Source organism: Macaca mulatta, chromosome 6, assembly GCF_049350105.2.
Source record: "Macaca mulatta isolate MMU2019108-1 chromosome 6, T2T-MMU8v2.0, whole genome shotgun sequence".
In the NCBI taxonomy this organism is placed as follows: domain Eukaryota; kingdom Metazoa; phylum Chordata; class Mammalia; order Primates; family Cercopithecidae; genus Macaca; species Macaca mulatta.
Window position 1 is genome coordinate 105493315 of NC_133411.1, and position 19056 is coordinate 105512370.

At 48.4% G+C, this 19056-nt stretch overlaps 1 long non-coding RNA gene across 1 annotated transcript in view; it reads right to left on the reverse strand.

Annotated features, from left to right (window-relative positions):
- The window catches only part of LOC144341499 (uncharacterized), a 28677-nt gene extending 15393 nt beyond the window's left edge, over nucleotides 1-13284 (reverse strand). The window contains exon 1 of the long non-coding RNA XR_013418464.1: nucleotides 12549-13284. This is a non-coding gene — a long non-coding RNA (uncharacterized LOC144341499). The remainder of the gene's footprint in view (nucleotides 1-12548) is intronic.
- Between the last annotated feature and the right edge of the window lie 5772 nt (nucleotides 13285-19056).

Below are 19056 nucleotides of genomic sequence, written 5' to 3' on the forward strand. Positions count from 1 at the left end.
TCAGCAGCCCCAGACTCACCCCCTACACCTACCGCACTAAAAATAACCTTCTTCTTGATGCATCAAACAAAACACAGAAAACCACCCTCAACAAGCACGTACCTTGAGTCATAAAGGAACACCCTGTGAGCCCTGACCCTGAAAGGGATCTGTGAATGTGAGTACTTCTAGCCCTGTCCCGACCTTCAGGGCCTGGCAAACCCACACGCATGCTCTCCTCTCTCTCCAGCTCCCAGCCAGATTCTGCCATTTTCCTCAGCTTTAAGGCAACACCCAAGGCTTCTCACATGGCCCAGAAGCCAGCCCTCGATGGCCCCATGACCTCCCTCCTGGGGCTCATACGGCTGCATGCTCCCTCCTGCAGAGCTCAGGGCTGGTCAGTATGGCCCAGGGGACCGGCCACCTTGACGCTGGGCATAAGACCAGCACTCCCACGTCTCTGGGGAAAGGAGCGGCCCTGGGCAGGGATGCACCTGGCACCCCCAGGGAGGGGCCAGGTGTGGAGGACTAGGCCTCCGCCCGCAGACATGTCAGCACAGCATCCTGGAGCAGAACCTCCAGCCCAGCTGAGCCTACAGATGGCCGCAGTCCTGGATAGGGACAACATCTTCACAGTGACCCAAGGGGACTGGGCCAGAACCGCTCAGCAGGGCTGCCCTGAATTTGCAACCTGTAGAAGCTGTACAGTCATACGTGTATGTTGCCTTAAGCCACTAGGCTTTGGGGTCACTTGTCACACAGCGACGCACAGTGGATGCGCACGGGCTCCCAGGACACGACGGCCTCTGCCGGCCTCACCCGGGCTGTCTCATCTGTTCCCGCGACATCACGTTTCTCAGAGCCAAAGGCTGCCAGGGCCCCCTCTTTTCTTCATAAAGTCATTATAAGCTCACAATACAAAGTGAAAAGCAATCTGTAAAATACAATGTATGACGCAATACAGGGTGGTGAATGCACAGGCCTACACGTGCGAAACAGGCACATGCGTGAAACAGGTGAATGTACACACGAACAGGTGTACACATATGAAACAGGTGCATGCATGAAGCAGGTGTACACATGTCAAACAGGTGTGCATACATATGTGAAAACACCAGACATGAAGGGCTGTCTTTGGGAGCCTGGTTTTTAGGCATCTCCCTAACCCTTTTAGCATCTGGCACAATCACAAACACAGCACACCACAGTACTGAGGGGAAGCCCCAGCTTCTCAGGGGGGCACAAGAAGCTTTTTATGTATGCCACAGGTTGCATCACTACTTTCTAGAAATTCAAGGCCCCCCACTACCAGGACTGGGTCACCAACCCACACGGACCTGCCCCTCGGATGGCGCAGCTGCTTCTAAAACAGAGGCTGAGCCCCACCCAAAGACCTGCAATATCTGTTATTAAATCAAGACTTGGCCATGGATGAATGTGAAGATTTTTATTAAATGTGACTCTGGAACATTCAAAGGACCATAGCTGAATGCTTTCTGCAGCCCACGGCATGTCCAGATGCTCATGGAGAAGGCCAGGGAGTGAGAACCCACGGAGCCCCGACAAGGCAGACTCGGAGCTGTGTGGCGCAGTTAGCACCGATTTTGTTTTGACACTTGCCTTTTATATTCAGATTAAAATGAAAAACAAGACACAAAAGTAGCTCACATTCTATTTCAATTCTCTGGATTTCTGTAATAACTGGGCCACTTTCCCTCTGGTTTCCCAGCCAAGAGTTAAATAGGCCCAGCTGGGATTTGTCAAAGTCTGGGCCTCTGTTGTAGAGTAAGTGAGGGGGGCAGGGAGGGGAGCGGGGGATAGGGAGTGACAGAGGGAAGGAGAGAGAGAGAGAGAGAGAAACCCCCGAGGGCTGGAGGCAGGAGGGATGCTCCCTGGCAGCCTCAGGCTCCCCCTTCCTAGGTATCTGAGAGCTGGCATCATGCGTGCGGTACCGTCATATGACTCGGCTGACAGACACCAGAATTACAATAAAATGCTTAAGGAGAAGAGTAAGCACCAGCATCTTCAGATTAGGATAGTGTCCGAGTTCCATGCTTGCCTTGTATGACATTCTATAAATTGTAAAGATAATGCATTTTCTTACCAGCCACGCTGTTCAGCAAATACTAACTATAATAAAGACCAGACAGCATCTGAGTACTGAGTGTGTGTCAAGCCTGGTGAGGTAGGAATCATTTACTTTGTTAGAGAAAGAAACAGGCTCTGAGAGAAACTTCCTGAGGCCAGGCAGCCATCTCCAAACCCACCTCACGTCTCCTGACCCTGAATATAGAGAACCCAAGTCATTCACGTGAATAATTTACCCACATGCATGTCAGATTGAGATTCAGCCCCCAGATCTAATCATCTCTATACAGAAATGTGTCAAGGAAGGTACAATTCTATGACCTCGAGCTGGGGGAACCAAGGCAGGCACCCTCGACACAGATGTGCGGCGGAGGCAGGCGCCCAGCGCAGGGGCAGGCAGGAGCACGTCCAGCCCTGCCCAGTCACACAGCCACCCTGCCATGCCAGTGCAGGGGCCGCCACCGCGTCTCGGGGTAAAACAGCTTCTCCTGCACAGGAATCTACCCCTGAAAGTGTGTTCCTGAGAAGGTGTGGACCAACATCTCGGAAATCAGACACTGTAACACGCTTATCTATACAAACTGCCTGTGTCCGGGAATCACCAATAATTCCCATCTCACCATCAATTATTTCTGGTAAATATTGATTCAGTTAACTGAGTGAACACAGGAACAAAATAATGGAAATGTCAGTGAATCTGCTCCACCTGCTGAAGAGCTGGGACTAATGATGAAACGGAAGGAATCCTGGAGAACGCAGCAGGACCCCAGACCCCGCGGACCACCCGGTTCTCCCCCACGGACCACCCCAGCCTCCTTCCACAGGAGAGTTAGTCGTGGGGCCAAGGAGTAGTTTCCAAGGAATCTCAGAGGTTCTCAAGGTCTTCAAAGTTTAACGGGAATTGAATATTTACATCTGAGTCCCAGGAGCACATTAAAAGTAAAATTTCTCCTTTACACTAGAATATTGAGCTTGGTTCGGTGGCACTGGCTGTATCTCATGCTCACGAGATGTTTAGAGGCAGTCATGCGTCTCAGGTGAATCATTTTAATAATGAAAGAAGTGCTTGGGCCCTCGATCCAGGATCACAGACCCCATCAGTGAGGGTCTAACCAGGACAAGCCTCAGCCTGGAACGGCTGGTGTTTGTGGGGGCAGGGAGGAGCACCAAGGAAACGCAGGGACAAGCCCCACACAAGTTCGGCATGTGCTACCCCATGCAGTGGACATCAGCCTCTTTTGTTTTTTGTTCAGGAAGGAACATATAAAAAAGCCTGGGGCCCAGGGCCTGGACTCCTCAAAGCTCCCCACAGAGCCGGGTTAATTGGCATCTTCCCTCATGTTAAAATCAACTATATATGGCCGCTGAGGGCATCTCAGAGCAGGTGCTTTCTTGCTGTCTGGGGAAAGCAGGAATTCTAGGCCTCTGCCTTCCTACCTCCCCAGAGGCTCTGGTCCAGGTGAGCTCAGCTTCTCCCAGGTAAGGAGCACAGACCAGCTTCTCACATGTCCCTCAGGTCACACAGGAGCTGTGCAGACCCTTGTACCTTGGCACGAGCCCTTGCAACCCACCCTAGAGGCAGAAGCCCAGCCCTGTGGCCCCGGCCTGGCAGGAGGCAGCTGCTGGGGCCCCTGCTCAGGGTTCAGCACAGCAAGGTCCAGCCACAACGGTGAGACATCTGTCACCCAGCCATTCGTCTTTAACCTAAAACAGACACAGGGATTCGGCAAGGGGTTTCTTCCCCTGACAAACCCATCCTCCCTGTTTTCATCTCTCCCTCCTGCCCTGTCATGGCCACCCAGCACTGCACACAAGGCCTGACTCCCAGTTTCACAGGGAATCCAAGATAATTATGATTTTGAGAAACTGGGAGCTACATAGAAAGTGAGTTGGGAAAGCCAGTGTCCACTGATCCCCCACTCCACACAACCGAAACCCCACAACCAGCCTCTGCCTCAGCCACACCCTCTGGAAACCCCACATCCACACCAGCCACACAGGATCAGGACAGGGAAGGAGCAGGACTGTGTCTTGAGAACTTAAACTCTGGAAGCTGAGTTAAATCAGTGCCGCTCAAATCTTGTCACCATCGATATTGTTAAATTGGGAGATTCCATCTCTGGGGATCTGGAGGGAACCTGAGGCTCTGCACTGAGTGAAGTGAGCACTCGTGCTGGAAGAAGACGTCAGGGAAAGCAACCAAATCTGGAGTCGCAGCTGTCTGAGGCTTGGGTCCCACAGGGAAAGTGGCACCAGGGCCCTCAGGACAGTGGCGGAGGTCCCAGGAGGCAAGTCCAGGCGCAGAGACTCTTGGATCCAAAGCTTGCTCCAGTGACAGGAGGGGCTGCTGCGCTGACAGCCACGAGGCAGGCAGCCTTCGAGCTCCTCCAGCTGCCATCCTGCAGGCAGGGAGGACAGTGTGCCCAGACCACCCCGTGGGCTCCCCCAGCCTGCCAGGCTGGTACTCTTACTCCAGCCACAGACAACAGTACCCATGTTCCAAGCTAGGTTGAAACAGTGCCCCAGGCTTCGGGACACATGCACCCCTGCAGGGCCACTCCTATCCAACACCGATGGCTATTCCCACACATCCCCAACTCACAGCAAAACTTAAAAATGAAAGTCGGAAGATACAGCCAGGAAACCAATGCTCAAGAAGCAACTCCAGGGTGACTATTCCTAGAGCTATCGCTACTGAACATCTTTACATTTCCAGGGACTTCCTAGAGCTATTGCTGTTGAAAATCTTTAAAATTCTTCATTTCAAAATTAGCTTTCATTACACTGTCTCCCTATTCTACCAAGACTCTAGAAAACAAAAGCATTACAAATTCCAATTCTATCTTATAGCAAGTTAGAAATGCACATGTTTCCTCAAAGGATTCTATGTGTTTCCGTGGCGATATCCTTTCCATGCCCCATGCTACTGCCTGCAACAGGGAAGGCTTTTCCAACCCAACACAACCCAGCGGCCCTGAGACACGCCCCTAATGAATCGTCTGCAAACTCCATCTTCCATAAAAACAGTATTGAAAATGAGCTTACTCCAACCCAATCCGGGTACCGAGACAGGCTTGCCTTAACGAATTGTCTGCAAACTCCATCTTCCATTAAAAACAGTACTGAAAATGAGCATATTACCACTTTTTAAAAATTACTGTAAAGTGGACAGTGTTCAGTTCTGTGGATTTCGGCACAAATATTCCCATCATCATCATCATCACACAAGCAGAACAGTCCCACAGCCCCAGACCCACTCACGAGACCTCATAAGCACACCCGCCCATTCCCAGCAATCACCGTCTCCATGTTCTCCATTCCCACTGGTCTGTCTTTTGTGAGTATTGTCGGAGGGGCAGGTCACAGCACAGCAGGCTCAGCCTGTCTCTTTCCTGGGCATCGTGCCTGGAGGTGCACCCAGGGTGTCCTGTTATCAGCAGCCCCCAGCCTCGGGGCTGCTGGGTGTTTATTATTCCACGTATGGCTGCGGCACATTGTAACCTGTTTTGGGCAACTATAGACAGTGCTATTAACATCTGGGCAGTTTTTCTTGAACATCAGCTTCTGTTTCTCGAGGGTAAATACCCAGGAGTGGGGTCACCAGGCCCCACGTTTATGTGAGATCAGTTTTGTAAGAAACCGCCAAGTTGTCTGCACCGTGCTGAACCCCAGCATCGCACAGGAGTCCCGACTGCCTGTCCTCACCAGCACCTGGGGCTGTCGGAAGACCTTAGGTGCTCCAGCAGGGGTGTGAACAAATTCACTGCGGCTTCGGTGCACATCTCGGTGCAACCAGTCATGCTGAAGGTCATTTCAGATGCTTTCGGGCCATCCTCCCATCCTTCTCAGTGAAGCATCTGTTCAGGTCTCTGCCCACTTTTAAGTCAGGTGGTTTGTTCTCTGTCATGAGCCATGGGAGTCCTGTGCATTCTGGATACAAGTCCTTTGCTGGCTGCATGGTTCATAGACATCTTTTCCCCCTCTATAGAAAATGTGTCTCTTCAATACCCTAGGGGTGTCTTTTACATTAAAAGTTTAATTTTGATGAGTCTTACCCTACTTGTTTTCTTCCTTGATTATGGATAATGGTATCATGGCTAAGAGCTCTAACCCTAGGTGTTGACAATTTCCGTTTCTTCTACAGGTTTTGTAGTTTGGCATTTTACATTCAGGGCTATGGTCTACCTTAATTTTCATACAGGAATTTCTCCTTGTTTTCACTCTTTTGCATATGGCTGTCCCATAATTCCAGCAAAATTTGTTGAAAAGACTCAAATTCCACTGAATTGCTTTTGCGTCTTTGGGTCTGTTCTGGACTCCACTCTGTCAGCTGACCCGTGTGTCTTCCTGAGCATAATTTACAACTTTAGTGGCCATCTCTGTGAAAAAAGTAATTCTGTCTGGAAGCAAAAACCACATCAGAAATGCTCTAAATAAGATTCTTCCTCTTGTCAGGAGAGCAAAGCCACTGCCCTAAGCAGAGGTGAGGCCTCAACAGCTCCCAGACAAAACCTTAACACACAATGGGGAACGCAATTCATTTCAAGATAGTTACCAAGGGCCACAACCTGAGACCAGCGTAGCCATGAAAACTGCAATAATTTCACAACAGAATGAAATTCATAAAGAACCACTGAGAAGCGTGTGATAAGTTACATAAATCACCGTACCTTAAATTCTGACGGTTGACTAGAACAGAAGTAGATTCACGGTACAGTTCAAACAGGAGAAAGGTAGGTAGGGGTGGTTTCCACACCACACAGGGCCTGCAGGAAAGGGACTCTCTTCCTCTAAACGGGAGATCCCGGGAGTGGTGTGATAAACCACGGTGACAGGCATGGAACTGTGCAAGCCGGAGTCGCGGCCTGGGCCCCACCACGGAGCCTGTGTCCATGAACGATGAGGCTCGACTGTGAGGCTGGAGGCAACTGAGGCAGTTATCAGGGGACAAGAAAATGAGCGCACGGTGTGAGGCAAAGGTCTGAAACTGGGCAGCAACTTCGAGTCAAGTTGGACAAACGGACTCAAAATACAGGTTCTAAAAACACCACAGCGAACTGTTCCTCGGCCCTGGAAAGGCTAAGTGACTAATGTCCAACACTGAGCATCTGCTACCAGAGACGACCCTGGTGATGCAAGGCCCAGCTCCTCCGAACCCGCGCAGAACCTCAGCGAGGAACTTTGCTGGTATCTTACGGCATATCGACATGTTCCTTTAAAATCTGGTATTTCATCAACAATGCAGGTGCCAGCTTTGACTCATTCACATTTCGATTAAACAAATGTGACCACGCCAGGTAAGAGTTTACTACAATCTTTAAACAGAGCCAGAAGCTACAGTTTGCTCCTACACAACACCACGTCTCTGCAAGTTTGATGGGTTTATTACTTTCCATGTCTTCACTTGCCTAGTGCTAGAAAGCAGATTAAAAACAGAAGGAACCCAGAAACACTACTGAATGAGACTCAAATATCTTGCAATCATCCTGATGAGATGTTTATTAAACAGAAATGTTCTTACCTGTAGAAAGCAGCACACATATCAACACGCACCTAGAACTGTCGCCAGCATTCCAGATCATCTTCCCTTCCACGGCCACAGTGCAGGGCGATGGACCACGCACACCTGCAGACCCACGGAAAGCGGGGTGACACAGCCGATTCTTGTAGCGAGCAGGCCAGGGTGCACTCAAAGTGCATCTCTTTCCAGAGGGCCGCCACAGAAAGTTACACATTTATTCCACGGTTTAGCGGCGCTGCACCAAACATTTCTGTAAGATTCTCTAAGCAAGCCTTTCCTTCTGCCTAAAATGGCCCAACAAACTGAAAAAGCTCTTGGAGCTGGCAAAGACTTCAGTATCTCCTTAACTACTGTCATGCGCGTCCATGTGAAGAGAGCACCAAACAGGCTTTGTGAGCGCAACATGGCTGTTTATTTCACCTGGGTGCAGGCGGGCTGAGTCTGAAAAGAGTCAGCGAAGGGACGTAAGTGTGGGGCCGTTTTATAGGATTTGGATAGGTAAAGGAAAATTACAGTCAAAGGGGGGTTGTTCTCTGGCGGGCAGGAGTGGGGGTCACAAGGTGCTCAGTGGGGGAGCTTTTTGAGCCAGGATGAGCCAGGAAAAGGAATTTCACAAAATATCATCGCTTAAGGCAAGGACTGGCCATTTTCACTTCCTTTGTGGTGGAATGTCATCAGTTAAGTCGAGGCTGGGCATTTGCACTTCTTTTGTGATTCTTCAGTTACTTCAGGCCATCTGGGCACATATACGTGCAAGTCACAGGGGATGCGATGGCTTGGCTTGGGCTCAGAGGCCTGACAATTAGAGTCTTCAGTTTTAAGGTGTGGGGTAAGATCATATAATCCCCAACTAGGCTCCTGATGTTGTGTGTGGCATCCAGCAACAGCACGTTCCATTCCTGGATTAAATTTGAGTCAAGAGTCCACAATGAGAACGATTTCTGGTGAATGAAACACCAGGCAGGAGGGCGATTCCGCTGGGCAGCTCTTCACACACAGCCCAGGAGCTGGGGGGAGACGAAGAGGCCGACTCGCGTCCACCGTGCTCATGCCCCCTTCGAATGCCCCCAACTCCTAGAGGCCAGGACCCAAGGGAAATCTGACCTGAAAATGGGCAAACCCTCACTTTGGCAGAGGGACAGGGATTCGGGGCCACACCTTGACCTCAGAGCAACACAAGTGCAGACACAGCACCCCAGAACACCCTCCCCACCCAAATTCAAGGAAGAAAACCATCGCCCCGCCCCCTTGCGGAAACCCCCAGCTGCTTGAGCAGACGCCTGCCGCGCACCGTGTGCAGCCTCTCCCGTCCACGTTCCGGTCTCAGCACCTGTGCCTCAGCCCTGGCACTGCTCGCCACACCCACAGGTGTGTCAGGAGAGGCAGGTCCGAAGGTCTCCACTACACCAAAGCCTGTAAAGCCAGGGGACCGCTCCCTCCAGCAGGAGTCCAGAAGCAGTGACTGCAATAGCATCACGGCATGAGAATTCTCCCCTCGGTCTCCGAGTCTCCAGTCTGTTGCCCACCAGGGTCTTCTGCCAACGGCGAGGCCCAAGCTGGGCGTCACATTTGGTTCTGACCATTTCCTTTGTCAAGATCAATACTGCAAATATATCCAATTCATCCTGTCACTAAAAACGAAATAATCCGCTATCTCCATCACAGATGACACAGTCAGGTTTCCATCACTGGGGTGGTTTTTTTGTTTTTTGTTTTTTTTGACATGGAGTTTCTGCTCTGTCACCCAGGGTGGAGTGCAGTGGTGCGATCTGGGCTCACTGCAACCTCTGCCTCCCGGGTACAAGTGATTCTCCTGCCTCAGCCTCCCAAGTAGCTGGGATTATAGGTGCCTGTCACCATGCCCGGCTAATTTTCATATTTTCAGTACAGACGGGGTTTCACCATGTTGTCCAGGCTGGTCTCGAACTCCTGACCTCAGGTGATCCACCTGCCTCATCCTCTCAAAGTGCTGGAATTACAGGCCTAAGCCACCATGGCCTGCCGTTACTGGTGTAATTTCTAAGCCGCTCTCTCACACCCACTCCCCTTTTTTTTTTTTTTTTAAACCAGCTCTATGGCTATATTTTTTCCAAGAGAACCCGTTACCCATTTGAAGTACAAATAAGACACCATGTTTAAAAACCAAAAATGCCAATTTACGTAGAAGTCTCCAAATACCCAGTCTATTTGAGCCTTGAGAATAAGATCAAGCTGTTGGCTGAATACAACTTCCCTTTCCATCTGTCTGCCTATTAGACACAAGGACAAAGCCACGAGCTAGGGACATAAAGGCAGCAACCACCAAGGCAGCCGAGACTCCAAATAATAGCTCGAAGGACCAACACAAAGGTACCACACCCTGCACGCCCTCCTCTCCTTCCGTTTCAGAACTTCCAGAGGATGAAACAGGGACCTCCTCAGACATCCCACGGTGCAGGCGGCCAGAGGGGAAGGCGGCGGCAGCCTGAATGAGGCCACCGGGAAATCACATTCCACAAACAGAAATTCTCCATGTGCTTTACATCCTCTGTCTCTGAAGAGCTATGCCAGTCTAACAGTCGCTAGAAAACCTTATTCAAGTGTCATTTCACATTTCAAGCAAAGAAAACAGTGGTGGGGCATGAGGGAAAAACATAGCCATGTGTTCTGGGGTATTAAAAATAAGTTTTCTTCTGTTATAAATGTATAATTATACATTCTCAGATTTCTGTATAATTGATATGCTTCCTAATTAGCAGACATAGTAATAAAAAGTGAATTCCCGAGTGTAAGATCGGAGGACCCATTCACATGGCTTCAGGTTCTGCTACTGTGTTTCAACTTAAGAAAATGGTTCTGTGTATTGGTAACAAGGTGTGAGTGTCTGTGTGGCTGTAATCAGGGTTCATGTTGGCTCCCTAGCAGAGGATGTTATACTGTTACATTATCTTCTACAAAAAATCCTGAAAAAATGAAGGCTGAATAGACATACACACCCTCCCAAAATAATCCAAATGTCCATCGATATGACAAACAGATGAATTACAGTTTCCATCATGGAATATTCCTCAGCAGTCAAAACAAAGTATAGCCACAGGTTCCAACTAGGATAAAGAAAACCTTTTAAACACGTTTAAAGTGAACTGACGGAATTCCTCTATTACAGACATCGGCTCCAAAAGGGTACAGTTCTGAATCCTGTGATGTAGAATTAGTTAGCAACCCTGTTTAGGGACACATCTAGAAAAAAGCAAAATAATGACTACACAATTTTACATTCTTTGTAAATTATAACTACCATGAAAATTCTAAAAATGTGAAAATCTTCCCAACTTTCCTTTGACAAGCTTCAAAATAAATACCCTGGCATTGCTTGCGACACTCACAGGTGTGCCAAAATAATTGAAAATATACCCAAGTTAATAGAATCAAAACTTGAAGATGTATGAGTGGTCCCTGCCTCGCTATCTCTACATCGTGTAGAAATTTAAGAGCACGTAGTGGCACTGCAATGCAAGGCTCAAACCAACTGGGTATTTGGAAACTTCTGTGCAAAATGACCTTTTTTGGTTTTTAAACATCGTGTTATTTGTACTTCAAACAGGTAACTGTTTGGTTCCCTTGCAAAAAATACAGCCATAAACCTGGTTTAAAAAAAAAAATACGAGAGTGGGTATGAGAGACAGTAGCTTAGAAATTTTACCAGTAACGGTAGGGAGCAGTGGTTCATGCCTGTAATCCCAGCACTTTGAGAGGCAGGACCCACAGGGTCTTTGAGGGCACCAGTCTCCTCTGTTGCCTTCCTGCCCGACTGACCCCAGGATATTCACTGGGTTTCCATCCCTGTCTCATTCAACATCCCCCCCAAGGGTAGCCTTCATCCTCATCTGGGGCTCAACTCTGCCCAATTTCCTAAATCTCTGCCTTCAGAGCCTGAAAACACCCACGCCCAAGGTAACCCTAGGTCCACTTTTACCCTAGAGAGTCCTGATTTTATCTGTTTCCCCAGCATCACTTTAGTGATAATTTATCCTGTAAATTCCAACTGCCTTCACACCTCACTCCCGCTGTCTCCCAGCAGACCCCACTCAGACGCACCTGCCCCAGACCCCACACCCACGTCTGTGCATGCTGCCCTGCTCTGCCCCTGTGGGAACCACCTCTCTTTCTTGAGGAATCAGCTGGCGATCATCTCCTTGTGGAGGACTTCCCTGACTCCAACCCTCTCCAGCAAAGGCAGAAGCCGTCCTCAGTACTTCCCCCAAAATTCAGGTCAAGTACGAAGATGGTGCAGATGCTAGCTGTGCCTGGGATGCCATGGGCAGGGTCCCCAGATGCTCTGCACATGGCCCGGGGCACAGCCTGAACACAGCAAGTGCTACAGAAATAAAACCGACATGCGCTGACCTCGATAGGGCCTCCTTCACCATCTACATCTGTCTCCCCTCTGGACAGTAAAATCCACAAGACAGGGAGGGCTTGTCTCACTCATCTTCAAACTCCCAGGGTCACCCTGGCAGGTAAAGGGGACTCAAATGTCTTCTGAAGGAAGCCGCTGGTTAGCTGCCAAGTTAAAGGGCCTCTGAAAATCAGAGCTCTGCATAGGAGTCCAGCACACTTTATGATGAATGACTCCAACCACAGCAGAACTCGCCGTGGAACCAGTGCTGACCAATTCAGGGTTTGTCCACTGTTTCTCAGTTCATTAGCATAACTCACTCTAACAGAGCAGCCACGCACAGATCCTCGGACATCTACACAGAGTGGGATGATGGAGCCGAGTCACGTGAACGTCCCGTTGTAGACTGGGAGACACCGGTCAGACACGGACCCAGGGAGAGCGCAGACCTCGCGTTAAATGGGCTCCGTGTAAACAGCACTCCCTGCCAGGTCCTTTCCTATCTGCACAGCTTCTACAAATTCAACTCTCGCACCTGACACCTAAGAATACTGCATACCCCCATGTGAACCCCCCACTTACCTCCCAAAATGACCCGGCATGGCCGAGTACAAACCATTTCAACATAAGGGAACTGGAGGGCATGTGGGGCTTTCCCGAGTCCCAGCTGCCTCCTGACTGGAGGGTCCAATGCTTCAGTGAAGGGGGGGTCTCTTCGGCCCCCTCAGCGTCAAGAAAACCCATGTTCACTTTCTCAAGACCACACACAACCGAGTCACAAAGCAGGGCGGAACCTCGACTATCCGGATTCAGGTCATGTCGAGTTTACGAGCTGCTGCTGTGAACACTGCAGGAAATGATGAGCCTGATTCCGGCTTTGACCTCGAGAAAGTGAAACTAATTTCACTTTCCGGGCCCAACTTCAAAGGCCCGCAAAGCCAGAGAAGGCAGAGGAGATGGAACACGCTCTCACCCCAGACCTGCTGCAAGGACGCACTTCTCAGATGTGTTCCAAGGTGCACAGCGTGTCCGGTGCCTGTTCAACTCCACTGACCTGCAGGTCTTCTATGTGGCATCAGCCTCCTGAGCACTGGGGGCAAGAGGTATAATGGCAAGTCCCCTCTGCAGCAAAGATGAGGTCCAGGAACCCAACACAATAGAACTGACCTTTTTCTGACAGTCTTAAAACAGAAGGAAAATACTGTACAGCCAACGTCCCCTCAGGCAGGTTTATTTACCTGTGACTCACAGGCCATGACAGACAATTTCAGGTTCTTACCGATTCCTATTTTCCCCATCCAGGAAGCCTTTCTTTTTCAGCTGAGGCTTGTGGCTACGGACACTAACGACACCAAAATCAGAGTACGCAGGTGCAGTCAAGTCATATGACTTCTCCACTAGAATATGCACAAATGTTCATCAGCAAATCTGATCTTTGCTTTACCTCCTCCTCCCATGATCTAAAAAGGAGTTCACCACACACACCCCACTTCGAAAACATAATTCATACTCGCATTCAATTCTGGGCATTCGGAATAGACCTAATGGGGAATTAAACCTCTCCTCCAACCCATTACTTAGTCTTCTTAGAGGATGAAGGATTTTGCATAACACAAGGCAGCATATAAAATATCTTGTATAGAAACATACTTTCAAGTGGTCCTCATTATAATAATTCAACTAATATACAAAGGACCCAACACACAGCACAATGTCTATTAGAAGAATGATTAATTTGTTTCCCTAAAAATCCTAATATCTACACAGAGAAAATGCCCTATACACATTTTATCATTCTTTACAAGTATAGTCATACAAACAAAGGAGTATCACAAAAGCAAAAGAACACATTTGGTTTGACTTGCAGTTCTAAATTTAATATAAAATTGCTAAAACCACCAAGACAAACATGACTATGAAATATTTAACGATCTTCACCTAAATTCAAGTCATCATTCAACCACCAATACCTCTGCTCTCCTTACAGGAACTTTCCAAAAGTAAATTCTGGAATTAACAGGACAAATTTTTCTGGTGATATAAATTAGGAATAAATTGGTGGAAGGCTGTTTCCTTGGCTGTCAAACTTTTCCTCAATATTTTGTAAAATAAAAGCATCAAACCAATCTTTACTTTAACTTACAATCTATCAAGCAATACTGGAGCAAGCTTTAAATATTAGCCACATTCTGTCAGGGCTGACTAACGTTAAATCAGCATCAGTCTCATGTTTTGCAGCATCCGCAGCTCGTCTTCTCAAAACCACTTAAGATTTCATAATTAACTCAATTAAACAATGGAATTCATCCCCTTGATCTTTGACATGAAGGGACAATTTTCCCCCAAAATAGTACCTCTTTCCTTGACATGATTTAATCTGTGGTTAGAGTATTTAACAGGATTTCTTTCCTTCTTAGAAAATAAAATATACACCTTTCCAATAGGAAAAACACTAAATTATAATGCTATATCTTAATCAGGTCCATAGTTTTTTTTTTTTTTTTTTTCTTTTTTTTTTTTTAAGTTAAAAAAAGAACCTAACAGCATCTTTGGACCTTATGTGAGGTAGTGTCCAGGGTCACTGGGACCCCTGCTTGGTCAGTGCAGCCGGGTACCAATTAAAGACAGAAACCAAGCGTTCAAATCCACTTTCCAACGGTTCATCCTAGTGGAAGCCAAGGGCACAAAGGAATGCGGCATTCCACAGAGGGCTTTGGGGATAGGCTGCTTGAGAACATCAAAGTGGCTCATGTCCCCTGAATATGAAGCCAGTGACTGCTCCCAGCTTCAATGCAGCACCATCCACAGAAGCCAAGGTCCGGAATCACCTGAGTGCCTGTCAACAGGGGATGAAGGGAACATGGCCCGAACATACACAGGAGCAATACTCCACCACACAGCGGAGAGCCCTGTCATCCGAGACAGCATGGATGGAGCTGGAGGACACTGCGTTAAGCAAACGAGCCAAGCAAAGAAACGGCGCATGTTCTCACTCATAAGCAGGAGTTGAGAGCAGATCTCATGGAGGCCAAGAGTAGGTGGTCAACAGGGCCCAGCAGAGCTCACTCATAAGCAGGATGGGCAGAGGCTGGCAACGGGCACAAACACACAGCCTAATGGGAGCACAAGACCTACTATTGGTAAATCAGCAGGGGGATGGCAGTGGGTCATCTACTGTGTATTATCAAAACAGCTAGGAGAGAATAACTTGAACATTACCAGCACAAGGAAAAGAAAATATTTCAAGTGAAAGACATCCCAAGTACCCAGATTTGATTAATATAGGGATGAATCAAGATATCACATACACTCAGAAAATACGTACATATATTATGTATCAACAAAAACAAAAACCAATGACAGAACCATTTGGGAAGCACATGCAGGAGAAGAATGGGAAGCCTGACGTGGTGTGGCTGTGTGTCCCCACCCAAATCTCATGCTGAACTCTAACCCTGTGTTGGAGGTGGGCCCTGGTGGGAGGTGATTGACTTATGGGGGTGGTTTCTTATGGTTGAGCACAATCCCCCAAGTGTTGTCCTCATGATAGTTCTCCTGAGATCTGGTTGTTTGGAGGTGCATGACACCTTCCCCTTCACTCTCTCTCCTCTTCCAGCCATGTGAAGACATGCCTGCCTCCCCTTCACCTTCCACCATGATTGTAAGTTTCCCCAGATGTAGAAGCCTGTACAGCCCACAGAACTGTATGCCGATTAAACCTTTTTTCCTTATTACCCAGCCTCAGGTAGTTCTTTATAGCAGTGGAAGAACGGTACAGTCCTCAGGACCAGCAATGTTTTCCTTCTACCCAGTGGCCAACAAGGGTCCCACACCCTAGCGGGTTTTCCAACGCCTTTGCCAGAATGCTGAGGCTGTTTTGGGGATACTAACTTTCCCCATCTCTGGCAAACCAGATGGGCCATCCTATTTGCCTCTTACCTTTCTCAGAGAAACCCCACCTCTGAAACAGCCTCCGCCAGGGGCCTCCTTCAGCAGCAGCAAAGCTGAGTATTCCTTGCACTTCCCTTCTTCTGAACAACTAAACATCTTAAGCTTGTTTTTCCATCTTCCCAGCTCATTGAAAAAAAAAATATTCTTGTGCTTTCTATTTTCCTCACACACACACACATAGAAGAGAAGAGGTGTGAAGTCAGGGGCTCTGGTTTTCCCGGATCTGAGCCTGGCCCTCAAACACTAGTCGAATTCATACTAACACGATAACCAGAGGCAGAAATGCAAATATCCCCACCACTTCAAATACCCTAAGGATCTAACAGGCCGAATGGCCCATGTAAATATGGTTTGTGCTGGGCCATTCAACTGGTGTCCAAATGCCTGTCCAAGCGGGCTCTTTAATTTTGGGACTTTTCAGACAGCTGTTTTGTTGTTGTTGTTGTTCTGTTTTGTTTTTATTAAAGGGATCTATTACAGTTACAATCAAGAATATCCCAGGCCGAGTGTGGTGGCTCATGCCTGTAATCCCAGCACATTGGGAGGCCAAGGTGAGCAAATCACCTGAGGTGAGGAGTTCAAGACCAGCCTGGTCAACATGTTGAAACCCTGTCTCTACTAATAGAAAAATGAACAAGCCATGGTGGCAGGCACTTATAATCCCAGCTACTCAGGAGGCTGAGGCAGGAGAATGGTGTGAACCAGGAGGTGAGGCTGTAGTGAGCCAAGATCATGCCACTGCATTCCAGCCTGGGCAACACAGCAAGACTGTCTCAAAAAAATAAAAGTAAACCAACACGCCCACTTAGTTCTTCACCAACGTCAGATACATCAGTTAAAAGAAAAATAGTATGAAAGCATGTTTTTAAATTTCAGTGTTCAATTTAACCATATCTTTTAAGAAGATATGAAGACAGAATTTCCCCAAGGATCTGTGGAGAAAAAAGGAGTTAAGAAAATTTTAAAACCTCAGGAGAAAAACAAGTATGGGGTAAGACCTCGAGGCAAAACTTTTTCTTTGCACTTTGATTTCAAAAGAACAGAGATGCCCAAAATATGAACTCTCTCATCTGCATTTTATATTCCTCTATGTCCTCTGAAAGGCTGGAGATGGGATCCCAGGTTCCAAAGTGCCTGGCCACGGCTCACATCAGGCGGCATCTTTCACAGCCTTTTACCCCCCGACTGTGTCTGGAGAGCTCTGTGGCCCAATTTACACAAATAGGTCCTAATTTACACACGTTCATCACTTTGAACAAAGTCTCAAGAAATGAGACAAATATTGACACTCCACAGAAGCAAGTATTCTCTTCCAAAAAGTCAATTGTCAGGTTCCCATGAGCCAGATAACTTGGTTACAGAAAGCACTGGCTGATTACTGGTTTAGTGTTAAATGCGTTTAAAATGTTAAGTGATCCGGCGCCCCTCCCAGTGGGTGGGCGCGTTGAGCTGGCTGCAGTAGTGATGCACACTGACCACGTTCTTTCCTTTGGTTTTACTTCAAGCAGCGCACCCTACACTCAGGAAGAAATCATAGGATGGCATCGAGGTCTAGGACAGTTCTAAGGAGAGCTGCAGGCCAACCTCCTTGTCTGCAAATAGTCTCTCATTTCAGAGGAAATCACTCAACAGAGTTCATAACACGTGAATTTCAAAAATTTGTTTTTCCAATTTCATCCCATTAGAACTTTTGAAGAACAGATGTACACCTGCTCCAAGTCAATGAGAGGACACTCGGACAGTCCCTCACAGGTCCCATGGCCTCCGCCTCCCACCTAGAAAACGTCAGCTCAAGCCGATCACAGCACAGTGCGATTTTCTGTAAATAATGTGCACGCCTGCATCTGAGCTGAGATGTGAATGTCTGGAATGTGCCTGCCAGACCCAGGAGAAACTGCAGCAGCTGTGGGGACACAAGCCTCTAAGCATCCGATTTGGAGGGAACTCAAGGCAACTAAAACTAGTTCCACTGGTTTTTCTTGGCAAGGCTTGACCAGGCAAACTGTTGTCACTGTTGCTAATTCATGGTAATTGGGATGGGGACTTAACAGGAAGTAATTAGAGCAATTACAGAATTTGCTACTCAATTACAATGGCACAGATTCCTGAGAATGGAAGAACTGTTGCCCAGGAATAGAGCTCAACAGGTCCTCCCCATGCCCCGGGAAACATGGCATTTCCACCCACCCCTGCTTTGTTCCCCTGGCCACCACCCTCCTGATCTTGGCCATCTGATGGCATCACTCCCCACAGCTGGAAACACCTGACTTCTTGTCACCCTCCCATCTGCCCTGCCTTCCTCCAGCCCAGCACACTCAGGGATGCCCACATACAGGACCAGGAAACCAGGGTTACCCTAAACCAGTGCCTGCATTCAAAGTCCTCCACAGCAGGACAATCAGCAATGGCCAATACTCCCAGAACCTTCCACCTCAAAACGGGAGCACATTTGGATTCAAGTTGACAACACTGCATTCTCTTTGCAATGTACACACGGAGGCATGTCAGGTTCCACCTAAAGCTATCATCAGGTTCCACGCTGGCCAGGAGCCCAAGCCTAGTCACTCTGCATGATCTCAATTCACCACCCACAGAGAAGCCTGCAGTTTTCTTCTGGTGCACGGTGTGGATGGTGGATGCATTTCCCCTGAAGACTTGGAGACGGGAGCCTGGCCAAGGAGGCCAGTCAGCAAGGCCCGGACGTGCCCCTCTGCTGTCTACACACAGTACCCAAGTCTAGCAGTGCTGACTCCGTGGTGGGATCCATCTGGGCCTGCAGAGGACCCGGGGCACAGAAACCATGCAGCCTGGCTGCCACCAGAGGCCTAAGGCATCCCCACAAGGCTCTCCAGCCAAGGTGTCCTCACCACAGGCAGAACCATGCAAGAGAACTGCCTGCTGAACCGGAAACGTCCCAATCTGCTCAGCCAACACAGAAAGACAACAGCCACCTACAGCTGCTGAGCCCCAACATGTGGCCACTGGGCCTGAAGGGCTGAATCTGGAATTCAATCTGTGATGTTCTTTTCAAATGTGTTTAGCTATGTAATCAAATCTTTATTCTAATTAAATTTAAAGGATCCACTGGCTATGGGCTCCCTTGTTGGGCATCACAGCTCCAGGGAGTAAGAATGGGAAG